We start from the raw sequence: 24,223 nt of genomic DNA, 5'->3' as shown, positions 1-24,223 counted from the left end.
CTCCTAATCCCCATCCACCTCTTATGAGTAACTATTTTCATTAGTTTCTGGTTTCTCTTTCCTATATTTCATTTTGTAAAAATAAGCAAATAGGTTGCATATATATGCATATGTTTATATGTATGTGTATAAATATGTGTGTGTGTGTGTAGATATATATTTCTGATTTTCTGTCTTATGATAAAGGTTTTATATAAAATATAATGCGATATATATTACAATATTCTTTTGCATTTGCTTTTTTTCATTTAATGTATTATAAAAATCCTTCCATATCACTTCATAGAAGTACTTCTCTTTCTTTTCATAAATGCATAGTACTTGATTATGTCAATGAGTTTTCTGTGATTTTTTGATATTTTGCTATTATAAATAAAGCTTTGACAAGTAACCTTGAACCTATATTGTGTCTTGCTTTTTGGAGGTGTACTTACAGGTGTGATGTTGAATGCTCATGTAGTTTTGTTATATGCTTCAGATTTCTCTCCTAGGATTGCATTATTCTGCATGTTCACATAGAATGAATGAGCATATCTGGCACATTTTCTTACCATATCCTAATAACAACCTTCTCAGGAAGATGCTTTCATTCCCCCCATTTTATACTTAGGAGTATAAGGCTCAAAGAGCTTGACAAACACCTCCAGGTTCACATGGCTAGGAAATGGCACAGCTAGGATTTATACCCAGGCTCATGCAACTAACTACCTCACTGTACCATGTGTTGCCTGCATTAAGCTACATGAATCTTAATTTTGTGACTTGATAAGATTAATAGGAAATCATTCATTTTAGAAGTGGTGTTCTTGAAAATATCAAGGAATACTGGGGAATCAAGAGAACTTACAATCTCAAGGAATGTTGGAGAAGTAAGAGAATAATCTTCATGTTTCTTAAGGAGGTTGGTGTTCAATCAAAGTTTCTAGGTATGAGCTAAAAATTGTGACCTAGTGAGTTTAGCCATGATAGCAAGAGTCTCTTAAAGATTAGAAGCTTCAGGAAGGCCCCTCTGTGGAGACAAGGATCTATATCTATATCTGAGGATATAGGATGCCATGTCTAATTTTGAGACAGAGGATTCTGGTAGGAGGAAGACAAGGGATCAGAGACAAACATAATCAGCTCAGGATTTTAGACAGGTTCCAGCAGAGAGTGAGAGAATAGACCAGAAACCTGAAGAGAATCTAGGGACCAAACTTAGATGATCAAGATGGAGGAGAAACCTCCCAAGGTAGGAAGAATGAGGCTAGCCAAGGACTCATCCCTAGGTAGATAACAAGCAAATAAATGATGTCAGGTACAGATCAAGGCTCTGATCCAGGGAAATGAAGTAGAGGGTAGTTAGCATGTTTAGCAAAGGCCTCTCCAAGGAGGTATCCTTTGAGGTCAGACATGAATGATGAGAAGCAGTTGGTCTTATAAAGATTTGGGGGAAACCATCCTCCCAATAGAGGGAATAGCAAATGTAAGTGTTCTGAGGGGGAAATTAGCCTTGCAAGTCATGGAACATAAAGACTGGTATGGCTATAATACATTAAATAAGACACTGACAACTTATGAAGTGGGGGCCTTGTCAGGGTAAAAGAGTTTGGATTTTTTTCTCAGTGTATCCAGGCAGGATTAGGGGAGGCAAGTTCCAATAGACTTCTGGAATGAGTTGTATTTTAGTCATTAGAGAATGTATTTAAATTCAATTCTATGAGGTATGATGAGTTCCAAGGAGATAGAAACAGAAATAAGTGCTATTGATTGCCATTTATTTATTTATCTTTAACTCAGAGTTCTTTTTCTTAAAGCAGCCTATAAAATGAGGCTGAACATGAAGTTTGGCCAGCAGTGTGGGCTAAAGGACATTTACACAAACATAAATACATTGCTATTCACATTTACCACCTCCAGATGATTCATTAAGAGATGCATACTCTTCACATTCAAGTAGGAAAAACTATTTGTTTCAGGGATATATGCATAGTAAACATATTTCATTTCATGGAAAGAAGTGAAAATTTAAAAGGATCCTGTAATGTGCCACACGGGAAGCTCAGAATGTATGCCACTGATGAATTTGAATAGATAGTACCACATTTCCATCCCGTTCATCAAATCTTCATATTTTTGTGAAATCAGGTAACAGAAAACTTCTTTTGATTATATTCCTCATTTTGCACTCAGTATTTTTATAGATTCCTGAAATCAAGGAAGTTTGTAGCATTAAGAAATCAAACGAAGTTAAAGACATAAATCCTTCAGAAATAAATAATGAAAAAAGTTAATGAGATGAATGACAGTAAATATACTTAAAAAGTCATGATAGGTACATCAAAACTAAAGATAATTTAGTACCAAGTCAACTTATATATAAAAAAACCATAATATTTAACATTAAAGCAAAATCGTAATTAGCCAAGTAAAAATTCAGCAAGAATACTAAAATATATAAATATGTTTGCACATCCTAATTATCTTTCTTTCTTAGGCTGACCTATAAGATACATCAAAGATGCAGGTATTTAAAAATATGTAATTGATATCATGTAGACGAAAATGCAGACATTTGACTGAATTTTCTATTTTTAGTTGGCTACTTAAAATCATGGAAATAGCCTGAGCCACCTGTAAATTAGGCACAGATAATTTTCCTTGTAAGTAACATATAATGTGATGAAACCTGAGGAGTGACCATACAATCAGGTAAAAATTGTAGCTATCATAGATTTATTTATTTATTTATTTATTTATTTTTAAAAAGTTTTTTTTTTTTTTTTTTTTTTTTAAGGTTTATTCATTTTCCAGAGACAGAATGTGAGCAGGGAGGGACAGAGAGGGAGGGAGACACAGAATCCGAAGCAGGCTCCAGGCTCTGAGCTGTCAGCACAGAGGCCGATGCGGGGCTTGAACTCACCCACAGTGAGATCATGACCTGAGCCAAAGTCGGACGCTCAACCAACTGAGCCACCCAGGCGCCCCAGTCATAGATTTATTTAATAAGCAATTTTTAAAAGGTCTTTTTTGTGGCAGTGCATCTGGTAGGTAGGTGTGGTTGGTGGAAATATCCACTGAGACAAGAAAAATATTCCAAGTTATTTTCAAAGTATTTAAATGTAAGCAAAGGATACAGCTTACTGTATATTGATGGCCTTCTATATAGAAGTATAATAACCCTCAGGGTTAGAAAAAATATTTGCTGCTCCTCGAATCCTCCTAAGGATGTTCAGTGGCTTCTGACAGCATGTAACTAGGGTAAGGATTAAGCTCTTCCAAGAAGCTTCCTCCATTTTTGGAGAGATTCCCTCTGGCCTCTACTACATCTATGGAGAGTCTGGCTCCCTGTCTTCTCTCTCCCCAGTACAGCATATTCCAGAGTGTTGCTGTGAGATGGGCTGAACCATAGGTCAGCTTCCCAAATATCCCGTTCCCTTAATAGGTCTATTCCTACAGGCGGTTACTAGGTCTTTTGAAAAACAATGATCAGACCTACAAAATGGCAAAGTCAGTTCAAGACTATAAAATGCTGTCAGTCTAACTGGCTGAAGCCTAATGAAACCCAGGGTCTAAGTTACAAGTTTAGATCTGGTGTTTTGGTGGGCAATAGGTAATCATTTTTTTTTTTAATTTTATTTTTTTAATTTACATCCAAATTAGTTAGCATATAGTGCAACAATGACTTCAGGAGTAGATTCCTTAATGCCCCTTACCCATTTAGCCCATCCCCCCTCCCACAATCCCTCCAGTAACCCTCTGTTTGTTCTGTATGTTTAAGAGTCTCTTATGTTTTGTCCCCCTCCCTGTTTTTATATTATTTTTGCTTCCCATCCCTTATGTTCATCTGTTCTTTGTCTTAAAGTCCTCATATGAGTGAAGTCATATGATATTTGTCTTTCTGTGACTGACTAATTTTGCTTAGCATAATACCCTCTAGTTCCATCCATGTAGTGCAAATAGCAAGATTTCATTCTTTTTGATTGCTGAGTAATACTCCATTGTGTGTGTGTGTGTGTGTGTGTGTGTGTGTGTGTGTGTGTGTATTACATATACATTACGTATTACATTACATATACATATATATGTATATATGTATATTATATATGTATACATATATAATATACATATATATATATACACACCACATCTTCTTTATCCATTCATCCATCAGTGGACATTTGGTCTCTTTCCATACTTTGGCCATTGTTGACAGTGCTGCTATAAACATTGGGGTGCATGTGTCACTTCAGAGCAGCACACCTGTATCAGTAGGGAATCATTCTTGAGGAAGGCAGTGCTAAGATGAAAATGATATTTGAAAAAAAAAATACAACCTCTGTAGAGTGACTTGGAGATGGGAGAAACAGAAGAGAGGGAGAGTAAGTGATAATGATGATACATACAGTTCTGTCTACCTATCTCTACTATCTTTGGTTTCAACAATTTGCTATGTTGTGAGGCTGACTCAAGAACCTTTTATAGGTGTTGTTTCAGAGAGGTAAGAAGCTAGGAGAAACAGTTGGTAGCACCCAGGTACAAGCATGTGTCTGTTTCCAAAGGGCTAGCAGTCATGAGTGGAAATATCAGATGTGGTGACCAGTGTTTCTTTGAAAGAGGGCTATGAACAGTAGTCATGGAGATCAAAGTTATTTGAGAAATGCCCATGTCTAATGGGATGGTAAAAAACATGTTTGTGGCATAAGATTATTCATAGAGGGGATACTGGAATAGAGTCTGAAGAGGAATCCAAGAAGGCTGCATAATGTATACATATCACTCAGAGTTCAGTCTAGAGGTAAAATACACACTTGTTATTTTAATAGAACAAAAAATGGAAACAAAGAATTGTTTGAGATCTATTGTTAACAGGTACTGAAGAAAGGAAAAGACAAAACGAGAACAGTAAGCACAACCCTAGGGATGTAGAGAGAAGGAAGGGGTTGCCATTATTAAATGCTAAGTGGCTTGGAGGAAGGGCTGGGCAGAGCTGCTGTCTCTGAGGGTTGTGGCATGGCTGGGTGCTTTGAGTGTTGCAAACTGCAGTCAACTACTATACTGGGACAAACAGCTACTGTCAGGATGAAGAAGGGTTGCTAGAGTAACACAAAGAGGAAAGTAAAGCAATGACAGAAAACCAAAAGGGCAATAGGATGCAAACAGGAAGGAACAGTCTCCCTCTAGAGCCCCCTTGTGGCAGAGCTGAACAGGCAGCCACTGGCAAAGCAAAGGAATGTTTTTATTATTAAAAAAAATTTTTTTTTACTGTTTATTTATGAAGAGAGAGACAAAGTGTGAGTGGGGGAGGGGCAGAGAGAGAGAGGGAGACACAGAATCTGAAGCAGGCTCCAGGCTCTGAGCTGTCAGCACAGAGCCAGATGTGGGGTTGGAACTCATGAGGGGTTAGACCATGACCTGAGCCAAAGTCGGACACTTAACTGATTGAGCCACCCAGGAGCCCAAAGGAACATTTTTAGAGTCTCAGCCTTAGTATTACCAAACAGTATAGAATAGGTTTTGATGTGGAGAGACAATAGTCTAATAACTAGGAAATTGGGCATAGATAGCAGTTTGTGGACTAAGTGTGATAAATACAGTGGAGTGATCAGAGAACATTTGATGGGCATTCTTTGACAGAGCATGATCAAGCCAAATGATGAGCTCAGGGCCTCTTCCAGAACAAAGACCTATAGATGAGAAGCTCCTGGTGAATGATCATAACATTGTCAATAGCACCATTTCATAAGCACCTTTTATGTGCTAGGGAAAGTTACTTACTTTTCACATCCATGCAGTGAAGATAGGTATTATTATTACAATTTGCCAATGAGGAAAGAGGAATCAGGAGGTACATCCAATATGATTGGTAGATTATGATTCAAACCCAAGCCTGTCTGATTCTAAAGCCTGGATAGTAAACTTAGGTTTGATTCATGATTTTCAGCTCTATCAAATCTGTTAAAAATAAAATTGCCTATTGCTTTAGTAAATTTCAACTATCAACATGGGAGAGTATGTCTAGAAGAACATGGGGAAAATCAAAATTTGTCTTGAAAATGGTAAAGCTCTTTCAAAAAAACAGTAACGATTGCATGTGGGGACTTTGTGGCAAACCTGTGAATGCTCCATAATATGGTTAAAAAAAAAAATGAAATAATCCTTTCTTTTTCCTATACATACTGTTTTCTTCTGAATTCTTTTGTCTTTTACTGGTTTATTTTGGCATGGTGTAATTCTTCCACAAAAGTTTGCTGACACATAGTTGATCAGTCATACTTTAGTGTGAGGCACTGAAAACCTGGCAAAACCTGTGTTTTGTTGATAGAGCTTGTTGACTGGGGTCATGTGGCAATTTACTGATTTTTCGAGGAATATCTCTAGATAACAGTAGCTGTAGGTATTTTCTCTGAGTACTATAGTAGAAAAAGATTTAAATTTACAGAAAAAAATTAAGAATAGTGCAAATATACCTTTTTTTACCCTGTGCCATGTGAGAGTAAGTGACTGTCATATTTTTGTGTGTATTTCCTATATAGAAGGGCTTCTTCCAGTATAACCAAATTGTATCCATCAAAATCAGGAAATGAGCATTGCTACTATCTCATCTTTAGACCCCATTTAAGTTTCTCCATTATGTCCATTATAGGAAGAGTCCAGGAAGAATTATGTATTGCCTTTTGCTGTTGTATCTTTTAGTCCCCTTCAGTCTAGAAAAGTTTGTCAGTTCTTCCTCAAGTTTTATGACCTACTATTTTTGAATGTCAGGAATTTCGTGAAATGTCGTTCAATTTTATGTTTTATAAATATTTCTGCATGATTTTTTTCATGAATATCATCTTCAGTAGGAATATCACCGTGGTAAAGTCTCTTATTGCATCCTCTCCTTTTGTATAAAATTTTGATTTGTTCCATTATTAACGTTATTAAGTTTGATCACTTGAGTAAGGTAGTGTCTGCCAAGGCTCTCCACAGCAATATTACTCTTTTTCTCTTTGTAATTAAGTGTTTTGTGTGGGAGGTACTTTAGGATTTTGTAAATATCCTGTTTTTCATCAAATTTAATTAGTTAATATCTATATGAACTCACAGATTTATATTTTGTTCAACAGTTATAATTTGCTACTATAGTATTTCTTTTGAAGCTTAAATCATCTCAGGTTTGACCAGTAGGAGCTCTTCCAGATGACCCCTGTCTCCTTTTTTGACACATTTCCATCATTCCTTGACCACTTCATCCTGGCCACAAGATGTTCTTGAAGTTTTCCAGCCTCAATGATGGAATCAGCCCTGGTTCCTTTTACAACAAATAGTATTTAGAAACAATAATCTGCATGCTAGATATGTTCTATATGGGTTCCAACTTGCCATTCTAGACCGCCTCCCCCAGTCCTTCAGCTGTTCTCATCTTACTTATGTTCTAAATGCCCATGTGCTGCTGTTTTGGCTTCCCTCCTTTCCCATGCAAAGCTACCTGCATCGTCTGGCCTCAGCTACTGCTCTGAGGTGAAGTTTTTTCAAGAAGGGAAGAGAAGAGGAAGATCTAAGACCCATATTCTACATGAAACTTTTAGAGGAATGGAGAAACTTCTGGAAGTTGGAATGGGAAGGCAGAACCACACTGTTGAGCTCCACTATGGTTTCAACTCTAAGAATACATACACACATACATGTATACATGTGTATATCGTATATAATCTTTAAACCAAGTCAATTGTATTACCAAGTTCCCAACCAAAGAGGAATAATTTGTTTCCATATTCATTGAATGAAAACGTGGCTATAATGGATTTATCTAAAGATGTCTTGGTTTGGGTTCCCCAGAAGCTGATTGTGAGATAAGGGTTCAAGTCTAACTAATGAATTTGGGAGGTCATCCCTTGAAATACTGGGAAAGTGGAGACATAAATCAGGAAAGAGAATGAAGACAATAAAAAATATGCCCTGTGCTGGTTATCTCTGAGGATATCTAGAGCTCAGCCCCTCAAGGGAACTCCAGAAGACAATGAGAACATGTCTCATTTTTCCCAACTGATGGCCAAGGAAGCAGTGATATTTACCGTTCAACTCCTTGTTTATCGTTGTTTGAGGATTCAGAGAGACATTAACCTCCGGACTTCTTGTTGACCCCAACCAAAGACTGAGGGTGCTCCCACTGCCAGATGAAAAATCCTTATCAGAGAGTTGCAGGTGTCTGCATGCAGTAAGTGACCTAAGACACACAGAAAAGATATCAATGGGGGCGGTGACAGTTTCCTGCAGATGATGTCTTTTCAAGACTCTGCACCTAAAAGAATACATACTACTTTAGAGAGATTTTCAAGATACAATTTGTGTTACACCCTGATGAGACTCCAGTGAACCAGAAAAAACTAATAATATATATATTAATATACATAATAATAGCTTATAATATCTGCTATTTTGAGTGCTGTACTCAATATTTTAGTGTTGTCATGTTTTATACAGATTATTTAATCATTAAAGGAAATCCTTAAAGTCAGTACAATTAAGTATTTATATTTAATCCATAAGGAATCTAAGATTTTGAAAAGATTAGCAACTTGCTCAAGGTGACACTTGGTAAGTGACATTGTTGGGTTATAAATCGAGGCAGGGTAGCTCCAGAGCTCACACTCATAGGCATTTTCTTGGTTTGCTAAAGCAAAACCCTTAGAGTTTCCCCCAAAGCAATAGAAGACCTCTAAAGAGGAACCATGGAAATGTTCCTACAATTAATCATCTAGTGAAGAAACATCGACCCAGTGATGAAGAGAGCTAGGATTTAGACAGGAGACCTATAAACGCAAATAATCAGCCTTAGGTTCTAATTGGAGCCCTGGTGTAAAATTTTACCCTGAAGAAACCTATTGAGTTCAAAGCATCAGTCCCTTCTGTGGAACTCACTTCTAGCTTCTGGGAACTGCTAATGAGAGAAACCGCACAAATGCAACAGGGAACAAGAAGCTGGGGAGACACTGTTTGCTGGTCTAGGACTCTGAATTGAAAGTTGATAAGTACAAGCCATACATTTGGGATCATTCACTCAGTTTTCGGTTAAAAAAATGTTACCATGCCTGTGCCTTTTGATCTGGATTCTGACAGAGTAGAAATTCTTAATGCAAGTAAGAGTCTTTCAACATAGAGAAATAATTCTTGTCTCTAAAAAATCTAAAAAAGAAGGGAAGATGAGTATTGATTGTAAAGCTAATCTAAGTTTCATTCTGAATGGAAGTGATTGAAATACATGTTAAGAGGCTATAGAAAAACATGTTGCGTTTTAAATGTGTTTAAGAAATTAGCGAACTGTCCTTGGAACATGGGTGTGGTATGATGTGAATATATTTTTGGTTGAAACTAGGTCACTTCCTATTTTAACTAGGAAACTTTTGTTTCAGCTTTAGTGTATTTTTAAATACTGTATTGAAAAATACAGTTGTTCACAGTCATTATTTATATCTGAGCTGATGATCGCTTCAAGTATGTGCCTAAGAAAATGAGTACAGCTATGAATCTGATAAATGTGGATCTTAACTGAAAAGGTTTAAGGAGTTTATTAGTCTATCTTCAGAGGAAGCATTTAACAAGGGGGAGTAGATAAAAATTACCAGAGAGTCATGAGGAAAAAAAAAACTGTGGGAAGGATGATAGTAGTTTGACATCAAAGAATGATTTCTAACAGGGCCACCTGGGTGGCTCAGTCAGTTAAGCCTCCAACTCTGGTCATGATCTCACACTCTGTGAGTTCAAGCCCAGCATTGGGCTAGCTGCTGTCAGCACAGAGCTCGCTTCAGATACTCTGTCCCCCTCTCTCTCTGCTCCTTCCCCATTCACACACACTCTCTCTCAAACATGAATAAACATTAAAAAAAAATAGATTCCTTAAAAAAACAACACATGATTTCTAACATCCATCCCACTGTCCACCAGACTTTTCACATTGCAAAGATACCAATTATCTACATTTCCAGGCCTTGCCTGGACTAGTGCATAAGTCATTCAGCATGGTCACAGCTAGAATCCAAATGGATCAGGAAGATATTTTTTGCTTGTATTCAATCCTATGAAAAACAATGTTGAACCAAAAAAAAAAATTCGAAATGCCTGCCTTTCCTTCATGTGGAAGATGGATACATTTCGGAAGAGCAGATCTTGGCTTTCTTTACTGAGATGTGTACTCCAGTGATCTAAGTGAGTAAATGCCCAAGCTTTCCCACTTCTCTTCATAGATTTTGAGCAATTGTCTTAGCTTCTTTCTTAACCCTATACAAGGAAACTTTCAAATAGTAACCACTAACATCCCGATAAAGTAAAGAGATAATAATAATAAAAAAAAGAAAACATTTCCATCTGGAATCTCTTCAGATTTCAGGGTGAATAAATTGGCAGATACCTGGTAGAGCCCTGGGGCCAAAAACTGAGCTTATTTTGTTTCTGTTTTCATTTCTCCCTTTTTTGCCTTGTCAGTTGAATAACGTCTCTGCTGATTTCCTGGAGACTCAAGTCTTCCCGACGGCCATTTGTCACTCCCTCAGCTTCCATGGCCGCTGGCTATGGGTACTAAAAAAACACCAAGGTGAAGAAGAAAAAATCAGGAAATAATGTTTATCTGAATTCGCTTCCAGAATTTCGACTCAATTTGGAAACTGAAGCCAAGTGGCAAAGTAAAGATTTTCTTTCCATGGATCGTCTAATTGCCCCAAAAAGGCAGCCCTTGGGAGTGTTGCAGATTTTAAGCATTCAAGGTGTGTTGACTGTAGACTGGGAGTCATAAGGCAGATGGCAGGGAATCTGCTGGAAGGCTGAATTTTCACTGGTGCCAAATAGGGCTGACTGCACAGTAGTTAAGTGGGGTAGCTGTCAAGGAAAGAGACACTTTGCTTTCCCTCCCCTACAGGGACAGTTGAACCACACACTTCCCTCCTTCTCTGGTTCCCAGTTGCCCTGGGCATTTTTCTCTGTTACAGCATTTCACTCCTGAAATGAATGGCACTTAGCAGGGAAGGTGTCTTTGGTAAGTATTTTACAACAGTGCAGGAGTTAACAGTTTCTTTTTTCATTAAAAGTGAGTTTTTGGTGGCTTTGTGACTGGCAGCCCAGAAACTTCTTACTTCCCTTTGATGCAGTGATCTCATAAAGAGTCTCCTTTTCCCAGACATCTGCCAAAGGGAAGGTTACGCTCCTTTCCTCCCTTCCTTCTGCCTTTGTTCCCTGCTTCCTTTCCCTCCCAAGAGTCGTAAGAGAGATTTTTGCAAAATCCCTGTGAATATGCATCGGTGATAGATGCCAGATATTGCCACCAACAACTACGATACTGAATGATTTATTTACTAAGGGGAGTGTGGGGGGGGGTGGCGGGCGGAAGGGGGTGAGTTTCTAAAAAAGCTTGGGTGACATGGGAGGTAGTTATAGCTCATTTAAAAAGGTAGCATGCAGAAGAGAAGAGAAAAATAGTATTTAGTCACCTTTACAACATCAGTGGACATACCAGTGGTAATTTTTTAAAATGTAGATCTGCTGCTGTTAATATTCCACTTACAGCCAATTAAATATTGACAAGGTAATTCTATTGCAAGGGGGATAATGGAGTGTTCCAAAGTCAGAATGTGTCCTCCTTAAGGACGGGCATTATATCACGCTTATTACTGCTGCCCAGAGCTTACCACAGGGCTTGGCACAGAGAAAGCACTAGATAAAGATTTGTTAACTTGAATTGAAAAAAGTTAGTGGATCACTACATCATGAACTCTGCAAAAGTATTTATGAGAATTAGGATAGTGATTATGTGTAAGTGGAAGCTGATTTATCTGTTATTCTTTTGACCTACACTTCATTAGCACAATCACTCTTCTGTAGGATGATGCACCTGAGACATTACCAGGGCTTAACGTATCATCTGAAACATCCAAGAAAAATTTGATTATATTCTGTATAATTTTAGTACTTTTAGTCTTAAGGGTCTTTTCCTGGACTTTAATTCTTTGAAAATTAGCAATCCATTAATGATATATAGGATAAATTGCTATAATCAGAGTCTATAATTAACCAGAATGCCGAATATGCAGAGATTAAAAAGTGTTTTTAGGTGGACAGAGCTGGGCTGGAATGCGGATTTGGCTGTGGCTAGCTTTGTGATCTTGGGCAGGCCCATTAGCATCTCTAAACTTTGGATTCCTCATCTCTGAAAATGGGAAGAATAACACCTTCTCCCTCCAGGGCTGTTGGAAGATTAAAGGAGATAATGTATGCGCTCTGCATAGTGACAGCTACTTGGCAATCCTTCACTAAGTGGTTGGAATAGGAGCAGCGGCCACCCTGGAGTCTGTCCTGTGTTCCCTACTTGTGGTGCCTTGTGATTATTGTGTGGACCATGTACTGGGAGGGAGGAATCCCTGGGTGTGTGCCATTGGGCATCCTGTATTTCTCTCTAGGGCTCACAGCCTTATACTAAAAAGGGAAGTGCTAGGTACGGAAAGAGCTTTTCCAGTGTTTGGCAGCATGTTATTAGTATCGCAGGTGGAATTAGTCTAGATGTCTATTTTCCAAATATAATTTGTTACTTTCTAAGGTGGATCTATACACATACCTGTATTTTTTCCTCCAGTCCCACAGGCAATTTTAGATCAGTTCCCTGAAAATGCCATCTGTTCTTTGTAGTCAGAAATGAAAAGAAACTGAGTTTTCAGCTAGACTAGGAGATTTGCATTTGAATAATAGGTGTCAGATACCTTGGTACCCATTTCTTTTAAGTGTGAAGTTAAATGCTTGTGACTCCACTAAGTGTTGGGAGGCAAGATGTTAATATGGTAATTATCTTTTTCCTTAATGAGATGATATTGAGAAGCAGGTTTAGAAAAAATTACAGAATAAGACGCTGAGCAGGAAAGAAAGAGGAGCTGGCTGGCTTTCCTTTCTTTCTCTTGGTAGGGCCAAGGTCGGGGGAGATGGAGAAGAATCCATGTGTTGTTGCTTAGAAATTCGGGCTAGCTTTCATGGATGCCCAGACCACTTTCTGTGAGCTGGATAAGGACTCAAAGTCTGAGGACACTCTGTCTTCTGACAACAGTGGGATTCTGTAAGGATTAAGCCCTCAGAAATTCACTGCAGACATGCTGGAGACATAATAGATTCTTCCCTAATCCTTCCACCCCTCTCCACCTGCAGTTTCAGGAGTTCCCCAAGATCACCCTCACTTCTGACACCAAGTGCAAGTTCTGAGTTCCCCAAGATCATCCTCAAGTTCAATAATTCACTAGAAGGACTCACAGAACTCAGAAAAGCTGTTATACTTACGGTTTGTTACAGCGAAAGGATGCAAATAAAATTTAACAGAAGGAAGAGTCCAATAGGGCAGGATCCAGGATATAAGGCATGGTGCTCCCTGTGGTCTCCCAGTGGAGTTGTGCGGACAGCCTCTGTTTCTCTCAACAACACTGTGTGGCAAAACACATGGAGTATTGCCAACCAGTTTACTTGATCCTTGGTGGCCAGAGTTTTATTGGGGCTTGATCACAAAGACACGGTTGATCATCCATGTAGCTAAACTTAGTCTCCAGCCCCTGCAGAGGTTCAGCTGATACCGTATGGAACAAAGCTCTCCGCCAGAAATCACTTTGTTACCATAGTCTATCTCGCATGGCTCAAATCCCAATGGTGAACAAAGACATTCTTATGAGAAACGACATTTCAGAGGTTCAGAGATTACTTTCCAAGAGCTGATGGCAAACACCAAACCTTGGTCTGGACAAGGTTAATCCTGTACTGCACACCACCCTGTCCTCTTTCAAACTAGAAACATAATTTAAGATCCTGATACAGAATTCAAGTGAGATGGCTACACAGAGCAACTAAAGAAGTATCATATCCAGTCTGGGTTCAACTTACTTCTGGCCCTTGATTTCCTCGAAGCATTTGCAATTGTCAGTGACAGTTTCTACATAGGTAGGATCTTGCCAAAATTGAGGAAATGGACAAATTCTTGTAATTCCACTGCCATTTTACTCAGACATTACCTTACCAAACCATAAAAGACAGTCTAAAGAATCCATGCAATTTGATTTAAGAGATTAATTATAAATACTATTTTCCTGATCCTGAGCCAAGTTGAAAGCAACATCTTCATCTTTAAGGGAATGTGCATATCCCTGCTAGTGTCTACTAAAGGAGAGAATTCTTCTAGGTATTCAGGCTTACTCATCCCAAACATTGCAGAAGGCTCTCCTGTGAATTATCAACAAAATAGGATGGCTTCCTTCCTTCAGGTCACCCTATTCATTCATCCATATGTAGGTGTGGGAGAATGAGCCTTAATCAAGCTTTTCATCTTACTCCATTTCAAGCAAACCTGTTGTTAGGATGCTTTGAGCTATTATCAAAAGCTCATGTCCCTCCAAATCTCACTCCCATTTTGTCCAACTTTACTTAGGAACCATAAATCCAAATGCCTGTGGAACAGGTGAGTATGTAAATGTATGAAGTATAACATGAATGTAACAATAGATATTACTGGAGAGTGTGGCAGAATGGGGATTATCAGACTGCAAGAGAATTCATATACAAATCTAAAAATATTTTACAGGCAAATAAAACACATCTTTTGGCAGCCATGGCCCATGAATCACTGGTTTGAGATTCTTATAACAGAGGGATAGAAGAGAAAATACCCAAATATTAGTAGGATAAAAGACAGAGTTTACCCTTTGGCTCAACATTTCAAATATTTTCAGATTACGCAATCTGGTTTAGTGTTGACTATAAAGATTTGGTTTTCCAATTTTCCTAAGAAATTTTTGTAAAAGAAGAGAAACACAGAAGTGTACTTGGTATTGGATGGAAACATCAAGCAAAAAGAATTACTTTTGCCATTCCATTCATCTTTTATTCTGTATGGTATGGATTTGACCCAGAAAGGGAGAGTCCATGAAAACTTTTGATTTAAAACCACCTAAGATGCCCTGTGATAGGAATAGAAATACACATTTTAAAGTAACAGGAAGTAAGTAATAATATCCAATCTTTAAATTAAAATCTAGGCAGTGGAACAAGAATGGTAGAGAGACTTATGAGGTAACATTTTTGACATCTCCAATCTAAGGTCACACAAAGTATCCAATCTGTAAAGTATGTTTATGGAAAGTAAATCTAGAAGTATCTCGTGGAGATTGAAGTAAAGTCCAGCTTTCTGCATTTCCAGCACATAGTAGGCATCAAATAAGTCTTTACTGAATGAATCAAAAATGGTTGTTTGCATCCCTTCTCAGGGTCCTGCTGTGTTTTCTAATCATGCATAGCCCACGTCAAACGAAAGAAGATAAACTGTGCAGAGTGAACAATAGCCATTGTCTTTTCACCTTCCCCCAAATAAGAAGCAGAAAGACCAGGGTTTGAGGGGAAATTATTCTCTTGATAAAACTCCAAATACTTAAACTTTTATAAGGCTGGCCTTCCCAGCGAGATTTTAGATCCAAAGAGTTTCAGTAAAGAATTGGCATACGCACTCACAAGTTTGGGTGCTTATCCAAACTGAAATTAATCTCTGAACCTTATGAGGTTTGCTGAGTTCTAAAGAAAGCTGAGAGAGCCAGAGAGGGCAGAGAAATCACAGAGAAAAACTGAGGAGAGTGATCACAGGAAAAGCTGCAGAGACCAGAAAGATCACAAGGGTGAGGGGGGGAGCGGAGGAGGGCACTGAAAGGGGTTACTGAAATGGAGGAAGAGGATAAGGGAGGAGCAGAGGTAGCTTGGCGGGAGCCAACAAGGCCAGAGCAATCACAGCAGAGATGCTGAGGGCAGAGGGAGCGCTAAGAAAACAGAACTGAGTGGGGAGATTACAGAGGTGCAATCAGTACAGAGGAGGAGGGCAAGAAACATGCCCTCGAGAAGGGCTTGACTCCAAACTCCGACTGCTTAAAAGGCAAGAATGGCAAGACCTTTCATTTGGATTGTGATAGTTTGAAATCTGGAAAAGATTTTCCTCTCCCTTCCTTTCGTCTCATTTCTTCTCCCTTCCCTTGTCCCATCTCCTCTAAAAAAGAGGTAGGAGAGGAGAAAAAGGAGGTGATTTGATTTTTTTCCTAGATATTTTGCAGTTTGATTACCAATACGTCCTGCAAAACTTAAAATGCAATGGTGAAGCTTAAAATATGAATCTGACTTGAAACAGAATATAGGCTATCTTTCTTCCTTTGGAAAATTCCCCATCCTTCTTCTGAAAATTCCATGTGAACAAACTATTACATTTGAGAAGAAGCAGAAAAGCAGACTTTTCAATAAACAAAATGCTAGTAATACTACACCAAACTAAGTGTTTGGGTCTTTAAATATTAAACAGAAATACTGTTTACTGGACCAACTGCCTTTATTACACGATGAGACAATAGCTTGAGTGAATCACGTCACTGAAATGCAAGATATTGTGGACTATTTAGTCATGCCGCAGTGCTGGCATCACAGAGTTTTAGCTCATCTCCTTGGAGCAGATATCTTTCCCAATTCAATCCAGTCTTTTGCAGGTGAAGAAACAGACATCCAGAGAAATTGGCATGCTGTCTTAAGGCCACTACTGAATAGTAAGACTTTAAACTCCACGTGTCCTAAACAAAATTCTGACAAGATGCGTAACTTTTTACACCTTCTCAGTTTCTGGATCATTATTCATTTGTAGGCTGCGCTGAGGTAGGCTGTCATAGGTAATTGAAATTAAAAGCAGAAAAGCAGCTATTTTAGTCTGACCCCTGAAATAACCCCCTTGGCCTAGAATCTGGGTACTCTTGGTGGGATGTCTGTTCCATTGTAATGTGTTGATAAAAGCCAGCTCTCTTTCTTTTCCCCAGACGGGTCTCACATGTATGCCCTAACCCAGTCTATCAGGGCTTGTTTTGTTCTTTTCTGTGATTGTAAATGTGTGATGTTTAGTGAGACTTGGAGTGGGAGGAAGGGGTCAAGTATGAGAGTGCATGAATAAGCCATACCTATCACCAGTATAAAAACACGCGACTAAGATCATAACAGGGAAAGGCAGTTATCTTCATATTCAAAATACCATGGGGAAGTTTTATCATTAAAAAATCTTCCTCTTCTCTACCTTGCTTTACTGCTAAATAAGAAACCAAGGCGGCACAGTCCTTACTCTTCCTGATTTCTTAGACTTGCTGGGTAAGCACATGCCTCTCTCAAACTCCATCACCTCCATCACTAGTTTTCGTTTCAGACCTTGGTCCCGAGTTAACACAGTGGAAACTTTTTAAATGGCTTCCAACTTCCAGCAGCGACTGGATTACAACAGCTCCTCAAACTACAGTGTTATTGTACTCATGAAAACAAAGCTTTTTCCATCTGTTTCAAGATTCTTCCAGTGACTTTATTATTATGCTATTTATTCTTTTCTCAATAACAATTCAATCATTTAAAATTTCTTTAGTAATAATCACGTGTGGGTCATCTGTTGGAGTGAAAGTGTTCACAACATTGGAAGGCAGTGAGAGTTTGCAGGCATCTCTCCCTGGCACATAAAATGCAGCTATGTGAAATCTTGTTCTTATTTACATTGACTTACAGGGGCGCCTGGGTGGCTCAGTCGGTTGAACGTCCGACTTCGGCTCAGGTCATGATCTCTCGGTCCGTGAGTTTGAGCCCCGCATCAGGCTCTGTGCTGACAGCTCGGAGCCTGGAGCCTGTTTTGGATTCTGGGTCTCCCTCTCTCTCTGACCCTCCCCCGTTCATGCTCTGTCTCTCTCTGTCTCAAAAATAAATAAACGTTAAAAAAAATTATATTGACTTACATACATCTGTCTCTTTTTCAAACTGGAAGCTCTTCAAGTTTAGAGAGTTTGGTTTCTCCTCCTGAGCTAGCTCCCCCTAGCCCATGGTATGACATACAGAACACAATCACTGTGATTTGTTGGCTAATAGGCATCTCCAGGAAAAACCATCCTTTGCACTCGACTTGGTATGGGCAAGCTAGCTTAACTTTTTTCAGTTACTGGTTCCGTGATATTTCTTCTTCTTGTATTTTCCAGAACAGATACTGGTGACTACTGTCTTTGATTTTCCCATGCCTACTCCTTTGTCCCTTCGTTCTGAGAAAATAACACCTACGTCACTTCATTGACTTGCTGGGAGGACCAAATGCAATGCTGTACACCATTCGAAAGGTAGGTATAGAAAACTTTACAAACAGGTGTTATTTTTATAGAGCTGTTTCCTTTAGTGTGAAAGTAGAGAATACAAGCAATGTACTTGTGAAACTGGATACAAATATATCATTCATAAATTTGGGACATAGAAATGTTAGCAATTCTATACATTCAATAACAATTAGAAACACATTTTTATCAGGCCAACTATCAGTAATGGTAATCATGGAAAGCAATAGGTAAGAGAAAAGCAATTTTGTTTTACTGTTCAGTGGACCAGAGATATGCAATTAGATGCAAGCACCACTTAAATGTGCATGATGCATGATCATATGCACACTCAGTTATCCTTACAGTCTCAGTAAATATCATCAGGTAGGAGTGTGGACTCTGGTGCAAGATTGCCTAGGTCAGAATCTGGCTCTTTGAACTTAGTAGCTGAGAGATTTGTCTGCCCCTTTGCTCCTTATCTGTAAGAAAGGGAGGATGGAAATAAGAGTACTTAACTTTTCAGGCTGTTGAGATGATTAAATGAGCTATCTATACAATAATAATCTTAGAAAAGGGCCTGACATATAGAAAGCACTCTGTAGTTATTAGCTGGAGTTATTCTATTATTTCAAACCATCTCAATGAATGGTCAGAAGTGTAGTCAACCATTCTAGGTTTTGTTCTCCAAGACATTTAACATCAGGCCAGGTGAACATGTAGGTGGTAGGTGGTGCTGTTCACTCACTTCCAGCCCTGGCTGAGCTTTCATGGTGAAGAGGTCAGATCCTGGATTCAGCAGAATGAAGATGGTAAGGAGCAGGAAACAGTAGACTGATGCAGTAAGTGAATGTTGTACAAGACAAAATCAAACTAGATAGCCTGCCATTGCCAAATGGCCAAAAGCAGAGGCATTGGGTCCTTATCCCAGCTCTGTCCTTGACCAGCTATATGGGTGACATGTTCCAAACTGGCAGTTTAGGGGTCATGGTGGCACAGCACCAACCACGGAGCATGGCTGCTAAGGCGCCCTGCGTGGATGTTAGTTTCTGTTCAGTTTGGCCAACCATATGCGGTTCTGTTTTGTTTCAACTCTCTGGCTTTGCTTTAATGACTTGAGAGAAACAGCAGATTTTCATTCCTTTTTGCAAATATTTTAGCACTTAAAGATTGTCATTCGCACAGTTGTTACATCGATAACAAAGCGAGCCTGAGCCCTGCTTGAGCAGGGTCTGTTTCTGGGGAAATAGCCTGTCTGTTTCTGCTTTGCCTCATCTGCCATGTAGATTTTAGTTGTTAATTGGGGATGGAAACGTTTCCAAGTTTTCTTCTTCCCTAGGTATTGATCTTTGGGTGAATGTAAAGTCTTAACCCCTTAAGCTTTATCACCATGCTTCCTCTACCTTATCAATTCAAATGGATTTAGCATGTATTATCAGTATTTAGATCTTGACTTCCTTTTTACTTCTTTCTCCTTTAAAGCAATCTGTCTAGCTGTAAACCTCTTGTTAGAAGAGATTATATGATTGTTTTGTGGTTTTATAATCTGTTTGAAGGAGAAATGGCTGCACACTTGAGGATTTAAAATGATGTCTCAACAGGAAACAGCTTCTCTGTTGAAAACCTGATTTCTCACAGAGCTGCTTTTTCTTTCTTTCTAACAAAATTTTCAGATTTGATCACACTGCTACCAGGACATTTCATTTTATTTAAATGCAGCAACACAAACATTACTAATCTGGTTTCCCCAAGTTCATTTGCGCGCTCCCTGTCAACAATGGTTTTATCAGCCATCGAAATCTAATGGAAACGGCAGTGCTGCATGTAATCATCCAATAATTATAAAATAAACAGACTGAAAACTCAGACGCGTTTGAACAAAAGCCATCAAAGTAACAGAAACAGGAGAAAAGGTAATTAAAGAGCTTTCTCTATTCAGCTTTCAACATTACAGGTTTATTTAAATGCAGCTCTAGCCGGAGACTTGAGGTGGATTGATTGGCCAAATTTGTTGGCTGACACTTTTCTGAAATGTGTCCCATTAAAAATGCGGTAAAGAAATGGAAAAAGCACGATAATCATGGCACCTCAAAAGCTTGCTTTATTTCTCCTCTGAGAACTTCTGTGGTCACGTGAACAGGTGACAGTTAATAGTAGATGACAAAAGGCACTGCCCTTTATCATTTAAACACCGAATCTTCAGAGGTCTGGGCAAATAGAGCAGTCTGGTCCCTGACTATAAAACTGTGACGTCAAAGGGTGGCTCAACCTAGGCTGCAAACCTCCACTTCAGTTTGTCACCTGCTTGAGAAAAGGAAGCTGCCTCTCGGAGGCTGTGATGCTTGAATGCAAGCAGTTTAGCAATAGGAGATTCAAACTTTTGAAAGAGAGGTAACAAAGCCCTAAGAATAAGCCCCGGTCATGAATGTATATATAGTCCTAGGGCTGGTTGGCATAGCAACTATTTCTGAGAACCCCGGTGCTGCTTAAGTAAACAGCTGAAGCACAGAGCATGCCTCAGCTAAGCTGGGTCCATCTGTAGTATCAGCATGTGAGGATCAGAACGGGAACATTTTCTCCAGTGAATCAATGATATTTTGCTATCTCCTCCTAATAACTCCATTGTTCCCAGCACTTCGTGGCAGTCCTCTGGTTCTCTCTCTTTTTCCGTATGGCCATTTTGTTGAGTAATCTCCACATAGGTGAATCTGACTGTGTGGGTTTTGGGATAACTAGAAAGAATCTTAAGCTCAGTATCTTTCCTCTGTTATTTGCCAAGAACGTCCAAGGAAAACACATGGATGATTCAACAACAGCTCATTATGATGATCCAACAGAAATGATAGCTGCTGAAGCTTTTACTTCAAAGTTCAGCACACTGGGTAACTGCAAAGGTTTTGGTATCAGACAAACCTAGCTATGGTTTCTGGTTCCGCTAAAAAAAGTGGCGTGATGTCGAGCATATTACTGATCCATTGGAAATGTTATTGATCCTTTCTGCAACTGTTTTCTCAAATGTAAAATGAGGATAGTAATGAATACCCCATGGGCATTTGAGAACTAAATAAGATATTGTATTTAAGATCCTACATGCCGTACTCAAGAAATGGTAGTGCTAACAGACCTTTCTGGGTTCCTACCCAATGGCATTTTAGAACTTGATGTGTCCAGTGCTTTTTCATGTGATTCAGCAATAACTCCTGATTTGTCTAAGCCATGTATTGTGGTCTCATTCCGCTCATTAGTGACTGATTTGTGGTGGATCTGTGGGCCTAGTTCTTGCCACCGATATAGGGAGTTCTTGGAAGACAGGTTAGTGGTAAGAGATTAGATCCACTCAGACTATGATAGTAAGGGACTCCCACAGGTTTCAAGGTTACAGAGTAGATGAGAAAACACATTATGAGAGCTTTTATGTATTTTTAGTGGATGCCCTTAGATACCCAGGATTTGTAAGTAACAATTGGAAATTTTTGTTTGGGCTGGGCTTCATTATATGTGATACTCTTCTGGAACTGAACTCTGCAAACCATTTTTTTTTTTTGTAAGCATTTTAAAAGTATATGCTAATAATGCTTTGAAAAAAATATATACTTGAATAATTTACCCGTATCTTATTTTTGTGGTGAAAGGATAAAAAGCAAAACAAGACAAAAGAAAACACAACACCTTAATCTCTTAGAAACTTTTGAGTTCTTCTCAGAAAGTTCTTTTGAGAGAATGTAAGGGTTATAACTAATAGGTCTTTTCCTTCCGTACTACCCATTTCTGATGAGGGAAGAATGGGAAAGAATCCATGGTGAGCCCAATCGGAGTCACTTTTATTAGTATCAAAACATCTGTGATTCCTGAGAAAAATGAACTGAGTATCATCGTAATTCTGAATGTCTGGAAAAGAATTCTGAATGTTTTATATCCACACTCCCCACCTTGATCTTCCTTATAAATCTTTTCCCCAAAAATAGTTCTTCTAAGTCCAAAATGATTTATTTTTATCTTGCTGTTACCCCTGATAATTTTAAAGTTTTGTGTTTCCAAAAATTTGTATTGTTTTCATGAGTCATATCTTTTTTTCTGATTATTGTAAGTTAAGGTTTTTCTTACTCTGTAAAACTCAGGACTCTATAAAGAAGAATGAGATAACAAAGGATGAAAGCTACTGTCTGTGAGCCGTGAGTTCTGTTCCTTGGGAGTTTCACTGAATAATCTGCTACTAATATGATGCATGATATTGTCTTGGCAGTTTATTATATTGAGGCAATAGAACATAACAGATTGGAAGGACTATCTTGATCTATTATATCAAGAATCCACAATTTATAGCTCTATTTGTTGGTAAAAAGACACTCCCCGAGAGAAGGCTTGTACATACATGTAGTGATAAGAATGTGGTCCTTTTGGATATTCTTACATTTGTACGGGGCCCGTGATTAGGACAAAAATTCCTTGTGTTTTATGTAAACACACAAAATACATGTCTTTGTTAAATACACCTTATTAAGTTTATCCTCCACAATAACCCAGTGAGGTAAGTTATGTGAAATCTCAATGCAGAGATGAAAAGCCTGAGGTACAGAGGAAGTTAGATAACTTGCCTAAAGTCACATAGCAAATGAGTGGCAGAGGGACTCCACCTCAGGTCTTTTGATTCTTAATGGTATTGTTTAATTTATTTTTTCTTCACAGCTGCTTCTCCGGGTATGTGTGGTTTAGCCTAGGGCTAACACTTTATTCATAACCACTTGTAATACAAATTTTTGTAGATGTTGTTGTTTGTCTTCAGGCTACGGTTGAAGGCTGGTCAGTTTCTGTTCTCAAAGAAAAACAACTAGGTAAGTCCAACATCTTCACCTTTCCCTTATGGATCTCCCACCCTCCAGGCCTACTCTGCATCCACCCTAATTGTGGACCAGACACCAAACAACAAGGGAACACCCATACCCTCAGAACTGAAGAATTATTCAAATGATCCGATCCATAGGAGGCACAAAAAACCTAGCTAACCCCAACCTACCTGTGTTACTTAAGCCGCATCCTCCGTCTCCAGCCTGACTTTACTTGGTCCAATCACTTATGTGGCCCTGCCTGGCAGCCTTCTCTCACTTGGAGTTGAAGTAATAGAGTTTTGCCTTTCATCTCTCTGAGTTTCAGTGGGTTGTGTCTTGTCCTGAAAAGAATCTTCAAATCTTACACACCACCACTTTGGAGTTTAAATATGTCTCTAACCCTTTCAGATAAACTGTGATATAACTGGAAAAGCTTTGGATAGAGAGACAGGTATCTGAGCTTCTACTATAGGCTTTGTGTGGCCGTAAGCAGTTTATTAAACCTCTCTGATTCTCAGCTTTCTCACCTATGAGATGAGCAATCCTCTTCAAAGCAATGGTTCCTGTTTTGGGTTGGAATTCTATCATTTTTGTGGTATAAATTGGTTTTGCCAAAGTACAAGGGTATCTGAGGACAAATTGAAAGAGGAATAATCAAGGGGCACCTGAGTGGCTCAGTTGGTTGAGTGTCCGACTTCAGCTTAGTCATGATCTCGCGATTTGTGAGTTCGAGCCCCACATCATGCTCACTGCTGTCAGCACAGAGCCCACTTCAGATCCTCTGTCCCCCTCTCTCTCTCTCTGCCCATTTTCCACTCATGCTCTCTCTCTCCCTCAGAAATAAAGAAAACATAAGAAAGAAAGAAAGAAAGAAAGAAAGAAAGAAAGAAAGAAAGAAAGAAAGATTCAACTGGAAGTCAGTGCCTACATTCTATACATGTGAATCTTTCAGTATGGTTTATACACATTGAAGTCATGATAACATTATAAAACGTATCATGAAGAAGCCCTTTTGTCAAAATGATAGAATAGCACACAAAACTGGACTCTAGCTAATAAAACAATAATGACTGGTATCTATCTAGGCTGGTTGGTAGCCCATCATTATAGCACCAGAAACTTGCTTGTTAAGGGTTTTGAAAGTCTCCTTTCCAGGATGTAACCTATGAATTCCGAGACCATTTGTTAAAGTTCCTTTGAGATTGTATGGTTTTTTATTTTCCCATTCTCTCTCTCTCTCTTTCTTTCTTTATTTTATTTTTTCTAGTCAGAGACTTCTGAAGCTGCTGAAGGTGCAGA

The 24,223-nt window shown here is 38.8% G+C and overlaps 1 long non-coding RNA gene across 5 annotated transcripts in view; it reads left to right on the top strand.

The window, feature by feature from the left end:
• The window catches only part of LOC106974518 (uncharacterized), a 155,864-nt gene that overhangs the window by 9,458 nt on the left and 122,183 nt on the right, over positions 1 to 24,223 (top strand). For all 5 annotated transcript variants that reach the window (XR_008295762.1, XR_001430163.3, XR_008295763.1 and 2 more), the window contains one exon: positions 17,994 to 18,128. This is a non-coding gene — a long non-coding RNA (uncharacterized LOC106974518). The remainder of the gene's footprint in view (positions 1 to 17,993; positions 18,129 to 24,223) is intronic.

The sequence above is a fragment of the Acinonyx jubatus genome, chromosome A1 (genome assembly GCF_027475565.1).
Source record: "Acinonyx jubatus isolate Ajub_Pintada_27869175 chromosome A1, VMU_Ajub_asm_v1.0, whole genome shotgun sequence".
Taxonomy (NCBI): Eukaryota; Metazoa; Chordata; class Mammalia; order Carnivora; family Felidae; genus Acinonyx; species Acinonyx jubatus.
This window is presented reverse-complemented; position numbering and strand designations above follow the sequence as displayed.